Genomic DNA, 13,297 nt, shown 5'->3' with positions numbered 1-13,297 from the left:
CTCAGAAAAGACCTGAGGAGAATTTAAGCCTTCAGCCTGGCTGATCCCTGGCAAAGAGGCCCCCTCAGCCCGAAAGAAAGAAAGAAAGAAAGAAAGAAAGAAAGAAAGAAAGAAAGAAAGAAAGAAAGAAAGAAAGAAAAAGAAAGAAAGACCAAGGGGAAGAATCTGATTTCCAGATATACCACAAATTAAGAGTCAAGCGTCCAGTTTCAACAACAATGACAAATCACAAGGGACACAAAGACACCGGAAAGTAAATCTCATTCAAAGGAGAGGAAAAAACCATCCCTGAGAAGACCAGATGCTGGCACAACTAGACAAATGCCTAAAAGCACTTTTTTGTTTGTTTGTTTGTTTGTTTTTGTCTTTTTAGGGCCCCACCTGCGGTGTACAGAAGTTACCAGGCCAGGGGTCAAATCAGAGCTGCATCTGTGACCTATAGCGCAGCTCATGGCAATGCCAGATCCTTAACCCACTGAGCGTGTCCAGGGATCGAACTCAAGTCCTCATGGATAATTGTCAAGTTCATTAATGCTGAGCCATGATGGGAACTCCTGAAAGCATTTTTTTTTTTTTTTTTTTTTTTACTTTTTAGGTTGAGGTTTATTGACGTATAACATTATATTAGTTTCAGGTATACAACGTAATGATTATGTACTTGTGTGCATTGTGAAATAATCATAAGTGTAGTTAACGTCTGTCCCCACACATAGTTGCAATGTTTTTCCTTGTGAGGAAGACTTTTAAGATCTACTCTCTTAGCAACCTTGAAAATATGCAACACAGCCTTACCAACTATAGTCACCATGCTATACATCACATCCTTATTTTTTATAACTGGAAATGTGGACACTTTGACCCCTTTCACAATTTTATCCACCCCTGTCCCTCTGGGAACTTACAGTCTGTTCTCTGTAACCATGACCTTGTTATGTGGCCATTTTTGTTTAATTCCACATGGAAATGAGATGAGATGGTATTTATCTTTCTCTACCTGACCTATTTCACTTAGCCCTCAAGATCCATCCATGTCATTACAAATGGTAAGATAACCATTCATTTTTTATGACTGAATAATATATATGTTTATTTATACTGCATTTCTTTATTCATTCAACCATTGATTGAAATTTAGGTTATTTCCATGTCATGGTTATTGTAAATAATGCTTCAGTGAACATGAAGGTGCATATGTCTTTTCAAATTAGTGTTTCTATTGTCTTCAGATAGATGCCCAGGAGTGGAAGAGTTGAATCATATGGTAGTTCTATTTTTAATTTTTTAAGCAACCTCCATACTATTCTCCATAGTAGCTGCACCAATTTATATTCCCACCAACAGCGTATGAGAGCTCTTTTTCTCCACATCTTTGCCAACATTTATTTTGTTCTTTTTGTAGATAGCCATTCTGACTGGTGTGAGGTGATATCTCATTGTGGTTTTGATGGGAATTTCCCCGATTATAGCGATGTTGAGTATCTTTTCATGTAAATTTTGTCTATCTGTATGTCTTTTTTGAAAAAAAAAATCTATTCAGTTTCTTCTGCCTATTTTTAATTGGTTTATTGTTGTTTTGATGTTGACTTGTATGAGTTCTTTGTATATTTTGGATATAAACCTCTTATCTGATATATTATCTGCAAATATCTTCTCTTATTCAGTAGGCTCCCTTTTCATTTTGTTGCTGGTTTCCTTTGCCATGCAGAATCTTTTTAGTTTGATGGAATCGCATTATTTTTGCTTTTACTGTCAAATCTAAAAAAAAAAAAAGTATTGTTAAGACCTTTGTCAAGGAGCTTACTAAAACTGTATTGCATTATGTTTTCATAGGAGTTTTATGGTTTCGGGTATTACATTTAAGTCTTTACTCCAGTTTTTGTGTACAGTGTAAGATAGTCATCTAGTTTCACTCTTTTTTATGTGGCTGTCCAGTTTTCCCAAGACTGTTTATTAAAAAGACTGTTCTTTCCCCCATTTTATTTTCTTGGCTCTTTTGCCACGAATTAGTTGACCATATATGTGTGGGTTTATTTCTGGGCTCTCAATTCTGTTTCATTGATCTTTGTGTCTATTTTCATGTGAGTATAGTTTTGATTCCTGCAGCTTTGTGGTTTAGCCTAAAGTCAGGGGCTGTGAGGCCTTCAGCCTTGTCCTTCTTTTTCAAGTTTGCTGTGGCTTTTGGTGGTCTTTGTGGTTCCGCACAAATTTAAAATTTTTTTCTAATGCTTCTGTAAAAATGCCATTGAAATCTTGATAGGGTTTGCATTGAATCTGTAAATTTCTCTTTATGGTACAGGCATTTTAACTATATTAATTCTTCCAATATGTGAGCATAGAATATCTTTCCACTTATTTGTGTTTTCAATTTCTTTTTATCAAAGTCTTATAGTTCTTGGAGTTCCCATTGTGGTGCAACAGAAAGGAATCTGACTGGTATACATGAGGTTGTGGGTTCAATCCCTGGCCTCACTCAGTATGTCGGGGATCCAGTGTTTCTATGAGCTGTGGTGTAGGTTGCAGACGCAGCTCAGATCCCAAGTTGCTATCTATGGCTGTGGCATAGGCAGCTCTAACTCCAGTTGGACCCCTAGCCTGGGAACTTCCATATGTCATCAGTGAGGCCCTAAAAAAAAAGAGTCTTATAGTTCTCAGTGTACAAATCTTTCATTTCCTTGGTTAAGTTTATTCCCATTCATTTTTTATTCTTTTTGGTGCAACTATAAATGAGTTTGTTTTCTTAATTTTTCTCTTTGATAATTTATTAATGTACAGAAACATTAATTTTTACATATTCGTTTTGTATTCTTCAAATTTATTGAATTTGTTTGGAGTTTCCATCATGGCATAGCAGAAACGAATCTGACTAGAAACCATGAGTTTGCAGGTTTGATCCCTGGCCTCACTCAGTGGGTTAAGGATCCAGCACTGCTGTGAGCTATAGTGTAGGTCGCAGACTCAACTCAGATCTGGCATTGCTATGGCTGTGATGTAGGTGGGCAGCTGTAGCTCCAATTAGACCCCTAGCCTGGGAACCTCCATATGCCATGGGTGTAGCCCAAAAAAGCAAAAAAAAAAAAAAAAAAAGGAAAGAAAGAAAATTTATTGAATTCATTTATTCTAAAAGTTTTTTGATGGAGTCCTCATGGCTTTTTATATATAGTATCATGTCATTTGCAAATAGTGACAGTTTTACTTCATCCTTTCCAATGTGGATGCCTTTTATTGCTTTTTCTTGCCTAATTGCTTTGGCTAGGACTTGTAGTACTATGTTGATAGGAGTGAGGAGAGTAGGCGCCCTTGTCTTGCTTCTCACCTTAGAGGAAGTGCTTTCAGCTTTTCATCATTGAGTGCGATGTTGGCTGTGGGCTTGTCATCTATGGCATCTTGTCATCATGCTCACCATCTGTAATGCTCAGAACAACAGTATTCCTCAGAGGGGAGCTCATACCCATGTCTAGTAACCCAGCTTTCACAGCTGGTGTCCAGAGACACCCCTTGAATGCCTAGCTTTTTTGGCCCAAGGCGATTAATTTCTGGGTCTTCAGAATGTTAACAAGCCCTGTAGTTCTTGGCACTAGACCACCCTCCAGGCACTGCACAGGCAGCACACCGAAACACATGTCCAGTCTTTCTGTGAAAGAGGCCCATTTGCTCATTTTGGAGCTTCAGCCTAGTTTGGGTTCAGACTTTAGTTCTGACACATCCAGAGGCTAGAGGGCTGCACCCAGGGTACATGGGCCTGGGGTTGCCAGTTTTGCACTCTCCCTCTGCCTTGCAACCGTGCACTGGGGTCTCCCAGAATGGAGCTTACACCTTAATTTGGAGCCCTGATTTTTGTGACTGTCACGCAGGGAACACCTCAGGTCACCTGGCCTGGTGTCCAGCAGAGCACACATTTGCAGTCCCACAGGACTGTATAGATCTGCATACTCTAAGAGCTGGTAATAGTGTCACAACTTTGTGAACACACTACAAACCTCAAACTTGCATGCTTTAAGAGGATGTTTTTTTTTTTTTGGTATATGAATTATATCTCAGTAGGACAGTAATAAAGGTTTTATTTTAAAGAGTAAAAAATTTTATACACAGATGCAGTGCATTCTAAGTGAAATTAAAAATTGCTTTATAAGAGTCAGGAGAAAATAAACATACTCATTAAAAAAGCTAACGGAGATACTGGGATTAACTAATAAACATTAACACCAACTTTAGAGACAGCACAGCAAAAAGGGAAAACACACTGAAATTCATGTATATCACTACTTTTCAGAGGATAGTATACTATCTCTTCATGTGACGATATTTTTCTGATACATTATAAAAGCATATTTTCATAATAGTGTTCATCTATACACTTAAAACAACTAAAAACTATTTTTCTTTAAAAAACTGCTATCAGGCTTTTCTCTAAATTTATATTCCCACATGTAATTCAAATTAGTTGAGATGTTCTCTTTTCCAGTTTTGCCTACATATTTCATTATCTTCATCATCATCATCATCATTGTTTTACAAATATTTATTTGATTATTTCAAAGTTGGTTTTGTACACTTTTAATAATGTGATAATAATCTAAAGTTGGTACTTCTCACACTATCTGTGGTTGAACAGAGTTTTTCTTTTTCCAATCTGTTGTAGACCGACACATTTATAAAAACAACAAAAATAAATTGCCAAGAGTATGATATGTAAAATGCAAAAATATTTTATTATTTAGGTTCTACAGGTATAAAATGAATTTCTCAATTTGCTGTAAAAATCTTGGAGCACTTAGTCTTAATTTTTATGCTTTTTTTTTTCCACAGATAACAACCTGTGGCCCAGCATTGGTCCATGGACCAGATTTTGAGGGGCACTCCTCAAAATACTCAGTCATTAATCAATGCATCATCATTAAATTATTTGTTGTGAGCCAACTGTGTGTTAGGTGGTAAATCAAACACATAAAATCATACTTGCTTTCAGTAAGCCACTTGCCTGTGAGGAAGAAGAATGTTAAGCAAAGCGATGTCTGTAGATTAATATGTAATCAAAATAGTGGTGGCAAAAATTGCTGATAGTTCATTTTGTCTGTGGGCCTGACCAGGTCGGGGAGGCCCAGATGTCTGGCTCAGTGGTTTCTGGGTGCATCTGTCTGCAGGCAGGTTAACTGTCAGAGTAGACTTCCTTCCCCAGTGTGAGTGGGTATCACCCAGTTCGTAGAGGGCCTGAACAGAGCAGAAGGCAGAAAAAAGAATTCACCTCTCTTTCTGCTTCTCTGCTGAGTGGGCCCCTGTCCTCTTGTCTCCTCTGGCTCTGGGATTGGAGTTCACATCACTCCCTGGTCCCCACGCTTTTAAACCCAAGTGTAATTCAGGTTCTCCTGCTTGCAAAAGGCAGGTCATGGGACTTGCTGGCATCTATAACCACATCTGCTAATTCCTCATAATCATTACCCTTTCATACCCTGTCCTTTCTGTTCTTCTGGAGAGGACTGCCTAGTACAGCTGTGAAGGAAAAGTACAGTTAAATCCCAAAGCCTGTGTGACCCAAACTGAGGGAGGCTGCAGTAGTGATCAGAGAACACTTTCCAGAGGAATCGACACTTCAAGTCAAAGAAGGAGTTGGACCAGTTGACCAAGGCAGGAGGAATAGTATATGCAAACCCAGGCCCAGCGGGAGAGCCACATGCAGCCCACCTGGAGGGGAGGATGGCAAGGACAGAGGGGCTGACAGTCAGAGCACCCAGAGGCTTTCAGGGACACTAACAAATTTGGGTAATCTGAGGATGAGGGAAAACCTCTACCAAGTTTTAAGCTGCAGAGATAAGATATACTTGTGATTGAATTTTGAAAACAATACTCTGGATGGAGGGAAAGTTGATGGATAGAATGAACCTGGGAGCTGTTTTTTTTCCGGGACAGGTGATGCTGGCTAGACAGGGAGGACAAATAGGAATGACAGTAGTGATGAGAGGAGACAGGGCTTGGGTGACAGAGTGGGTGAAGGACATGCAGGCAAAGCTGGTTCTTCTTCTGATCTCACAGTCAGACAGGTGGAGGAACAATCAGACACTCAGCAGGGAACACTGTTGTGCAACCAGGAAGCACCTGAGAATTGAACCAAAAGAAAACATTCCAAGTAAGGAGAGAATTTCTGGGAGGGACAGTGGGGGAGCATGGAGTCCGGGCCCCAGAATCCTCAGGCCACAAGAGCATTCAATGAGCACAGATTCATTCAGGGTGCTATGGGCAGTCAATGCCATTGGCACTTGGGGGCAGCTATGGGGCCTTTTAGAAGTCTGAGAGTTAGCTGGGAACTAGGTCTGGAGTGGCTGCAGGAATGTAAAGTGACCCCTCAGCTCAACCCTGAGGCCAGGTCCCTGCCCAGGAAGTTGAGGGCCTCCCCAAAGGGAGCCAGTGGAGAGCTGGCTGACCTTCCGAAGCTTTGCTAGTTTCACTATCTCGAGAGCTGCCATCTCGGAGCACTTTCCAGGGGCCAAATACATGTTTGGTTGGACCCTCACTGCCGAATGGTAGAGAAGGCATTATCCCCACTTTGCGGATGAATAATCCAGTCCCACAGGTGGTAAGTGGCCAGCCAGTGCCCAAAAAGCCAAGGGTAATGGTGACACATTGTGAGGTGGGCACTGGGTCCAGAACTGCCAGCATCCTCGGGTCTCGGATTTTGACAAGTAGAGAAACCACCTCACCACTGGGAAGGATTTAATGAGACTTGATCCCAAAAAGAATTCAGGCTGTTCTATTCTGCATGCAAAGGTCCACCCACAGTTGGAGGAGAGAGGTTTGTGTTCTTTCTCTCTTTTCATCCAACTTCAAAGAGTCACTGAAGGATTTTAACTCAGGATAGCTGAGGCAAACACACCCTTAGCTTCCTTTTTGCCGTGTTTGTGTTTGAGGTGTTTTTATTTTTTCCTTTTCTAAGCAAACATAATTTCTAGTTTTTCATCTAAGCACATTCATTGCCCACTTCTCTCCTTCTAATATTCAGCAAAGTTAAAACGCATCTTCCCTCTGTCCTCGCGGTCCTGCAGACTCAGAAAAAGCTTGGGGGAACCCAGTCCATGTGGTGGCCAAGATCCCATCCCAGATGTTCCTGCACTCACTGTGTGGATCTTGCTCCCGCTGTCAGCTCACCCTTCACAGGGTGTGGTTCTGGGATATATATGTGTGTACTTGAGTGTGTGTGTATGAGAGGGAGAGAACCTGCTCTCCTTCAAATGATCGGGTCCAGGGAGCTGAGAGAATATACCTAGTGATGAAATGCTTATCTTTTTTTCCTCTAGAATCTTTCTTTGGGCATTTCAAAAATCTCATCTTTTTTTGTGACCACAAATTAAATGCCTCCACCTCTACCACCTGTCAAACTGCACTTTACACCATTAATGTATCTTTCCCAAGCTTGTTTCCTTCCCATCCCCTTAGCCCTGAACCTCTAGTCTCTGTTGGACACACTGTATGACACACATATGCAGTAGCCGACTTGATCTGAGCACAAATGTCAGACCAGCCCTGAACACTTTCTACTGATGAGAAAACTGCGGCAGGAAGCCCTGAGTGCCTACAATCCAGCTCTGCAGTGCTTAACCTAAAGCCCTGCCCTCTGCTATCCTCTGTTGATGTGACAAAGCTGAGGAGGTGAAGATCATGGCTTTCCGGGACCAGGGCTGACAGGGAGGCTGATGAGACAGAAAGACTCTACATCCTGCCGAGGTGGGGACTGGGAAGCAGAAAGAACGGAATATGTCACACCCCTCCCCCACAGAGAAGCAGGGGTGCGTTCCCATGGCTACGCAGACAGAGATGATGGCAAGATGACAGCCATCTGTTTGGAGTGCATCCAGGGTTAATATTGAAAATACCCAAATCCCTGCAGAGACCGGAGCCTCAGATCGATGATTTGTCAGCTGTCGCCTGTCACAAGATCAGGACGCTGTGGTCCTGTCTCAGTCTGCTCTGATCTCACTGCTCTGGGAAGACCGTGCAGTCAACTGGCCAAGCCACCAGCCCCTGTGAGGCCAATCAGGCCCCATCTGGGTCCTTCTTCATGCTCCTCCAGCCCCCGGATGGGTCACTCTCCCCCCCAGCCTCTTCTCCACTCCATCACACTCCTCATTGCACCTGACACAGGACAGGGCCCGGGGTGCCCAGTAAATGCTCCATCCTCACCTTTGTCCCCACAGATGCCTCAGCCCATCCCCACCTGTCTTGCTTCTGAGGAGTGGGCACCTGCCGGTGATGCCACCAGGTCCAGCTACAGGGTTTGTGGCTGTGACATCAGCCCTCCGCCTCAGCTTGGGTCACCATCCAGGAAGGAAGAGTGGCTGGGCTTGAGGCTGAGGTGAGGGGCCCCGGGGACTGGAGAAGTGTGTGCTGAGCCCCTAGAATCCCCTGATGCAGATCTGTTTCTACCTTCCCCAGACCTGGGAACCTGGCTAGGACAAAAAGAACCATCCCCTCAGCCCAGTTCCTGCGAGCTAGGCTCTAAGTTGCCATGTGGTCTAATCTTGTCACGAACATTTTAGGAAAGCAGCATCACATGGGGTCAACACCTGAGTCCGTTTCCTGCGTTCATTACCTTTGTGCAAAGCGCTGAGATGTGTGTTAACCCTGTCCCCCCCTTCCCTCTCCCACCCCCATAGCGACAGCACAAGGGTGGTAAGGCAGCTCAGTGGTGATTCCCCTCTGCTCCAGCACCAGCTCTGCTCTCACCAACCTGAAAGAGGAGGCCGGCCCCATGAGTGGCTGGTGTGAGCTCAGCATGCCTCCAGGGAAAGAGACAGCAGGGGGACCGAGGCCCCAGCACAGAAGCACTATCCAGCCTCACAAGTGCTGACTGTGCAATTCCCATGAACTCAAAAAGAACCCTGTCGTGGCTTAAAAGCGTAACATCCCCTGGATGTGGCCCAGAGTTGCAGCCGCATTGTCTCCACTGCCAGAGACCATCAGCCCAGTACTGTGAGGCCAGGGGCTGCTGACAGGTGATAGCAGTGCTCACCTTGCAGATCAGAGATGGAGCCTCCGCTCCCCTGGGAAGCCCGTCCTCTGTGGAGGCACTGAGATGGCTTTGCTCCCAGGATTGTTGCAACTTGCAAATCATTGCCAAGGGTGTGCTGAACTGCTCACATTCAGTTCATGCCAGGACAGTGCCTTTAGGAAACTAAGAAAGCCAGAGGAAACTGTCACCACAGCGGACGCCATGCAGACTGTCTTGAGTCCTCATAATTCCCTTGGGATGTAAAAAAATATAACATCATATTACCTGAGTAAGTGCAGGGTCATGGGATCACATGACCCACCCAAGGCCTCATGGCTGGCGAGGCAACATGTAGGTTTGGAGGCGGGTCCCGCAGGTTTTCCTGTCCACACCTTTGACCTCCATGGTGACATGTCAGTGTGACGTGATGACACTGAGATACTAATTTGTGCTGTGTTCCTTATATCTTTTGTTGTCGTCCCACCCCCACCCCAACTGCCTATTCAGGCAGAGTCAGACCTTTTTGCAATTATTCCATCCCTGGGATTTTTCCTAAGACGGAAAGCAAAAGTCGATCGTCATTAGGCACCATTCCTGCTATTGTAAAAGCCACAACAATCAAGAGTGGCCCTAAACAGCTAAACATAGGGAGGAAGAGTGAGGTTTAAGAGAGAAAGGAGTAAGGGAGAGATGGGTGAGGCCAAGAAAGTGACCTGGAGCCCGGGGTAGGCACGGCCGCCTGAGCTTCCCGTCAAGTCCCTGCTGTCAAGAAGGCGTCCGGAGTCTCCAGCCTGAAAAAGCCTCAGGCCCCTGACCTAAAGGGGCCACGTGGACTGAGCCATCTGATGTTTCAGAGGGGCCCAGGAAGGCTGATAATCAGTGGCCAGAAGGCACTTCCTGGTGCTTTGGCACAACAGGCACCATGGTCACATTGCCCAGCTTGAAAGAGACAAGAAGAAGAGCGATGGTCAAGTTCCCACCCACCCAGGAAGAGCAGACTGAGGGCAGAAGTAAAGTTATTTAAAGAAACAAAAAATGCGAAGCTTCTTGTCACCCCAGAGCAAGGTTCACACCTAGGAGTGGAATCCTGATAGAGGTGCCTTCATGTGTCAGCCTGGCCCAGCTGGGAGTCTAGAGTGCCCGGACATCATTTCAGTTGGTCCTTCTTTACTAGATGCTAAATGGATGAAGGAATTTGCCTGTCTTCCTTCTGGACTCCTTATTTCGTGCCCTTTGTGTTAATCTAGGTGATGGGGAAGCTTCGGCAGAATCCCAGTTTCCAGACTTGGGTAAAAGAGGAACTAGAGAAAGGAGCGGGATTGGGGATTGGGGTGAGATGCAGAGTTGTCAGTGAGGGAACGTCAGAAACAAACTCCAAGTCCATCTCCAAGGTGCTGCGTGCGAGCCTCTGTCTTGAGACTCCCTAGTGGTAGGAACACAAAGAGGCCTCAGGCAGAGAAGCAGACTCAGGTGATGCTGGTGCATCAGTAGCTTTGGAGGAGGCCATTCTTGGAGGAGGCAGGTGGACCAAGAGGTGTGGGGGTGGAAGGGCAGAATGGGGTATGCACTGAGACACTGTGCTTCCAGCTAGAAGATCAGACAGAGTGAGGCCACATGGGACAACGGTGCAAACGTAGGGCCCAGTCATGCCTCAAATGCCACAGTGAAGTGAAATATTTAAGTGGATCGGGCACTTAAGAACAAATTTGTCCATTGAAGGGAGAGTGTCAATTGTACGGTATGGGGCTGGGTGGGGGAGGGAGCAACACAGACAGTCTCTTTCTTTCAAGGAGAGCAGGTGTTTGGAAGTGGCCTTGTGCTCAGTGAACACTCTGGCTGAGCGCAGCCCGGGGAAGGAGGGACCACCCCTGACAAGTGCTTAAAGGCACCTGTCCTCTGGGAGAGGCAGTGACAGGCAGGCGGAGGGACTGCTTACTGAGAAGAAAGGGGAGGTTACAGCCTGTGTTGTTTTGAATCTATTTTCCTAAAAGACAGATGAGCTTTGCAGAGCTAACAGTTGAAATGTTTGAGAGGGACTGTAGCAGACGCAATACAGGGGAAGAATCAACAGGGCCTGGAAGTGTGGTTCAGGGGTGGGGACCGGGATTAACAGCAAGGAGTCTCCTGGAAGCAACAGGATGAAAAACATCCTTGAAGTTAACTTTCCCCCATTAAGAGCAGTCAAATCACCGTGCATTTTCCATTTTTTCAGTGGACTCTCTACTTTTAGAAAACATGATGTCATGAAATTCAATGGAACAAGTCCTGGGGTAGGACTGCTCAAGTCAAATCCTGCATCTGCCATTCATTGGCAATTGGGACTTAAGGAACTTTCTTAGTTTCCATGTGTTTCTTTATTTGTAAAATAAGTAATGTTTTTACCTCAGTGGGCTGTTGGAGAATTAAATGAGATCATGCATAAAAACACTTTGAATAATGCCATATTCAGAGTAGGCATTAAGTAACTATACTTTCTTGTAATCATTATGAATATTTATTTTCCACTGGGCCCTCGGGGACCTTCATGGGAGGGTTTGCCCATGAACAGGAAGGGACAGATGCTGCTGAGCACAGAACGCCAGCCCAACACCATGTCTTGGTGGGGCTCCCAGCTGACTTCTCTGCCCACGTCCTTAATTCCAGTTTCTTCCTCTGTTCTGCTGAACTAACTCCCATGCCGTCAAAGCAAATAAATAGGAAAATGAAAATGATAATTTCTTTAGGAACTAAGAACCTCTTTTCTTCCCTTAGTATTTCTTATACTCTGAATAAATAATTTTAGGAGATTTTCATCACTCTAAGAAATTATCATACTTAACTTTATGACAGACTTGTCAAGAAGGCCAGAAGAGCATCCCACCCTATTTACTGATGAAGTTCCAAAGGACTGGAGGGACAGAAGAAGCTCATTTGACTCATCCTCTCCAGCTGTCCTATGAGCACATGCTGCCCAAGCAGAGGAAGGGCCTTCCCAGTGCCGGAAAACAACCTCGATGTCACTTAGGAATTCTTCTCACAGCAATTTCTTCTGGTGACACAATAAAGTATTTTCTCAACAGTGGCAAGGGTGCACCCTGGGCATTCCTGAGAGCTGATCTGGGCCTGGAAAAAGGAGTAAAGAAGATAGAAGACGAGAACAGCTATTTTTGGGTCCCCCCACACCCACACATACCACCACCACCACCACCACTTGCCTTCTTTCCGCCTCCCAGAGCCTCTTGGGGCCCTAACCTGCTCCTGAAACCCTTCTCCAGGGCAGCAGTGAGGCACAGCTGCCCATGAATCCTCCTAACAAGAAAGAGGCTCCCTGACCATGGACACCTTAATGGGCCTGGCAGATCTGTGCCTGACACCAGGGCAGAGGGGGAGAGAGGCCTCTGTCACAGGGAGGAGAGAAACAGTACCCATGGCCCAGGGGTGGGGAGGCAGCTGGTTCAACCAGAGTGTGACTTTTCATGAGGGACCTGCCCTCCCTGGGGATGCTGGGTGACTGCCAGGGGCAGGGGTGGGGATGGAGGGCAGAGGGTGGAAGGGGAGGCTGGGGCTGCAGGGAGGAGACAGGTCCGTATTTGCTTCAAATGGACTGACTCCACTGCCTCCAACACCTGATCTATCTTGGTTGGAGTAGAGATAGGTGATGTGTTCCTTATCTCAGTAAATAATCTCCAGGAGATAAATTTAGCTGCCTCCCTGGAGAATTTATTCTGGTGCCTTAAGAGCAGAAATCCCCATCAGACGAGTCCAGCCAGAAATACAGATTGTACTCTGAGTAGATGGGGATTTGCCCTGGCCTCTGTGTTATGCACCTTTATGTCCATCCAGACTTTGTACTGTAGCTTATCTGTCGGAGGAGGAGAGTGTTGATGGAGCCTGCTTGTATTAGCCTGTCTATGCATAGGGCACATCTACTTTCCATCCATTATAGAGAATATGACCGGTATGCAAGCAGAGTGTTGTTACAACTTGGTCTGAGGTGAGGGGGGAGGCTGGGGTACAGTGAGCTGTGGGTTGGCATCTAGCAAGCGTCCTGTGCTGGGCACCGATTCCAGTTGTATTACTTTAGACAGCCCTGCAGCCATTGGACTTGTTTCACTAAAGACAAAAAGCTGAGATGTCCATCAACAGACAAAGGTGGAGTTTGCACCAAAAGGGCACTAACAGCAAAGATCAGGAATGCACATTTAAACACAACTGAAGTTCACAAACATGATGCTGAAGGAAAGTAATTTACATAAAGGACAAAATGGATGAGACCAGTGCCCACTGGCCTTAACAGTCACCTGTGAAGGGGCTGCTGTGGCTTCTGGGGATGGGGGGGGG

This window comes from Sus scrofa, chromosome 9 (assembly GCF_000003025.6).
Source record: "Sus scrofa isolate TJ Tabasco breed Duroc chromosome 9, Sscrofa11.1, whole genome shotgun sequence".
NCBI classification, from domain to species: domain Eukaryota; kingdom Metazoa; phylum Chordata; class Mammalia; order Artiodactyla; family Suidae; genus Sus; species Sus scrofa.
Note: the sequence above shows the minus strand (reverse complement) of the source record.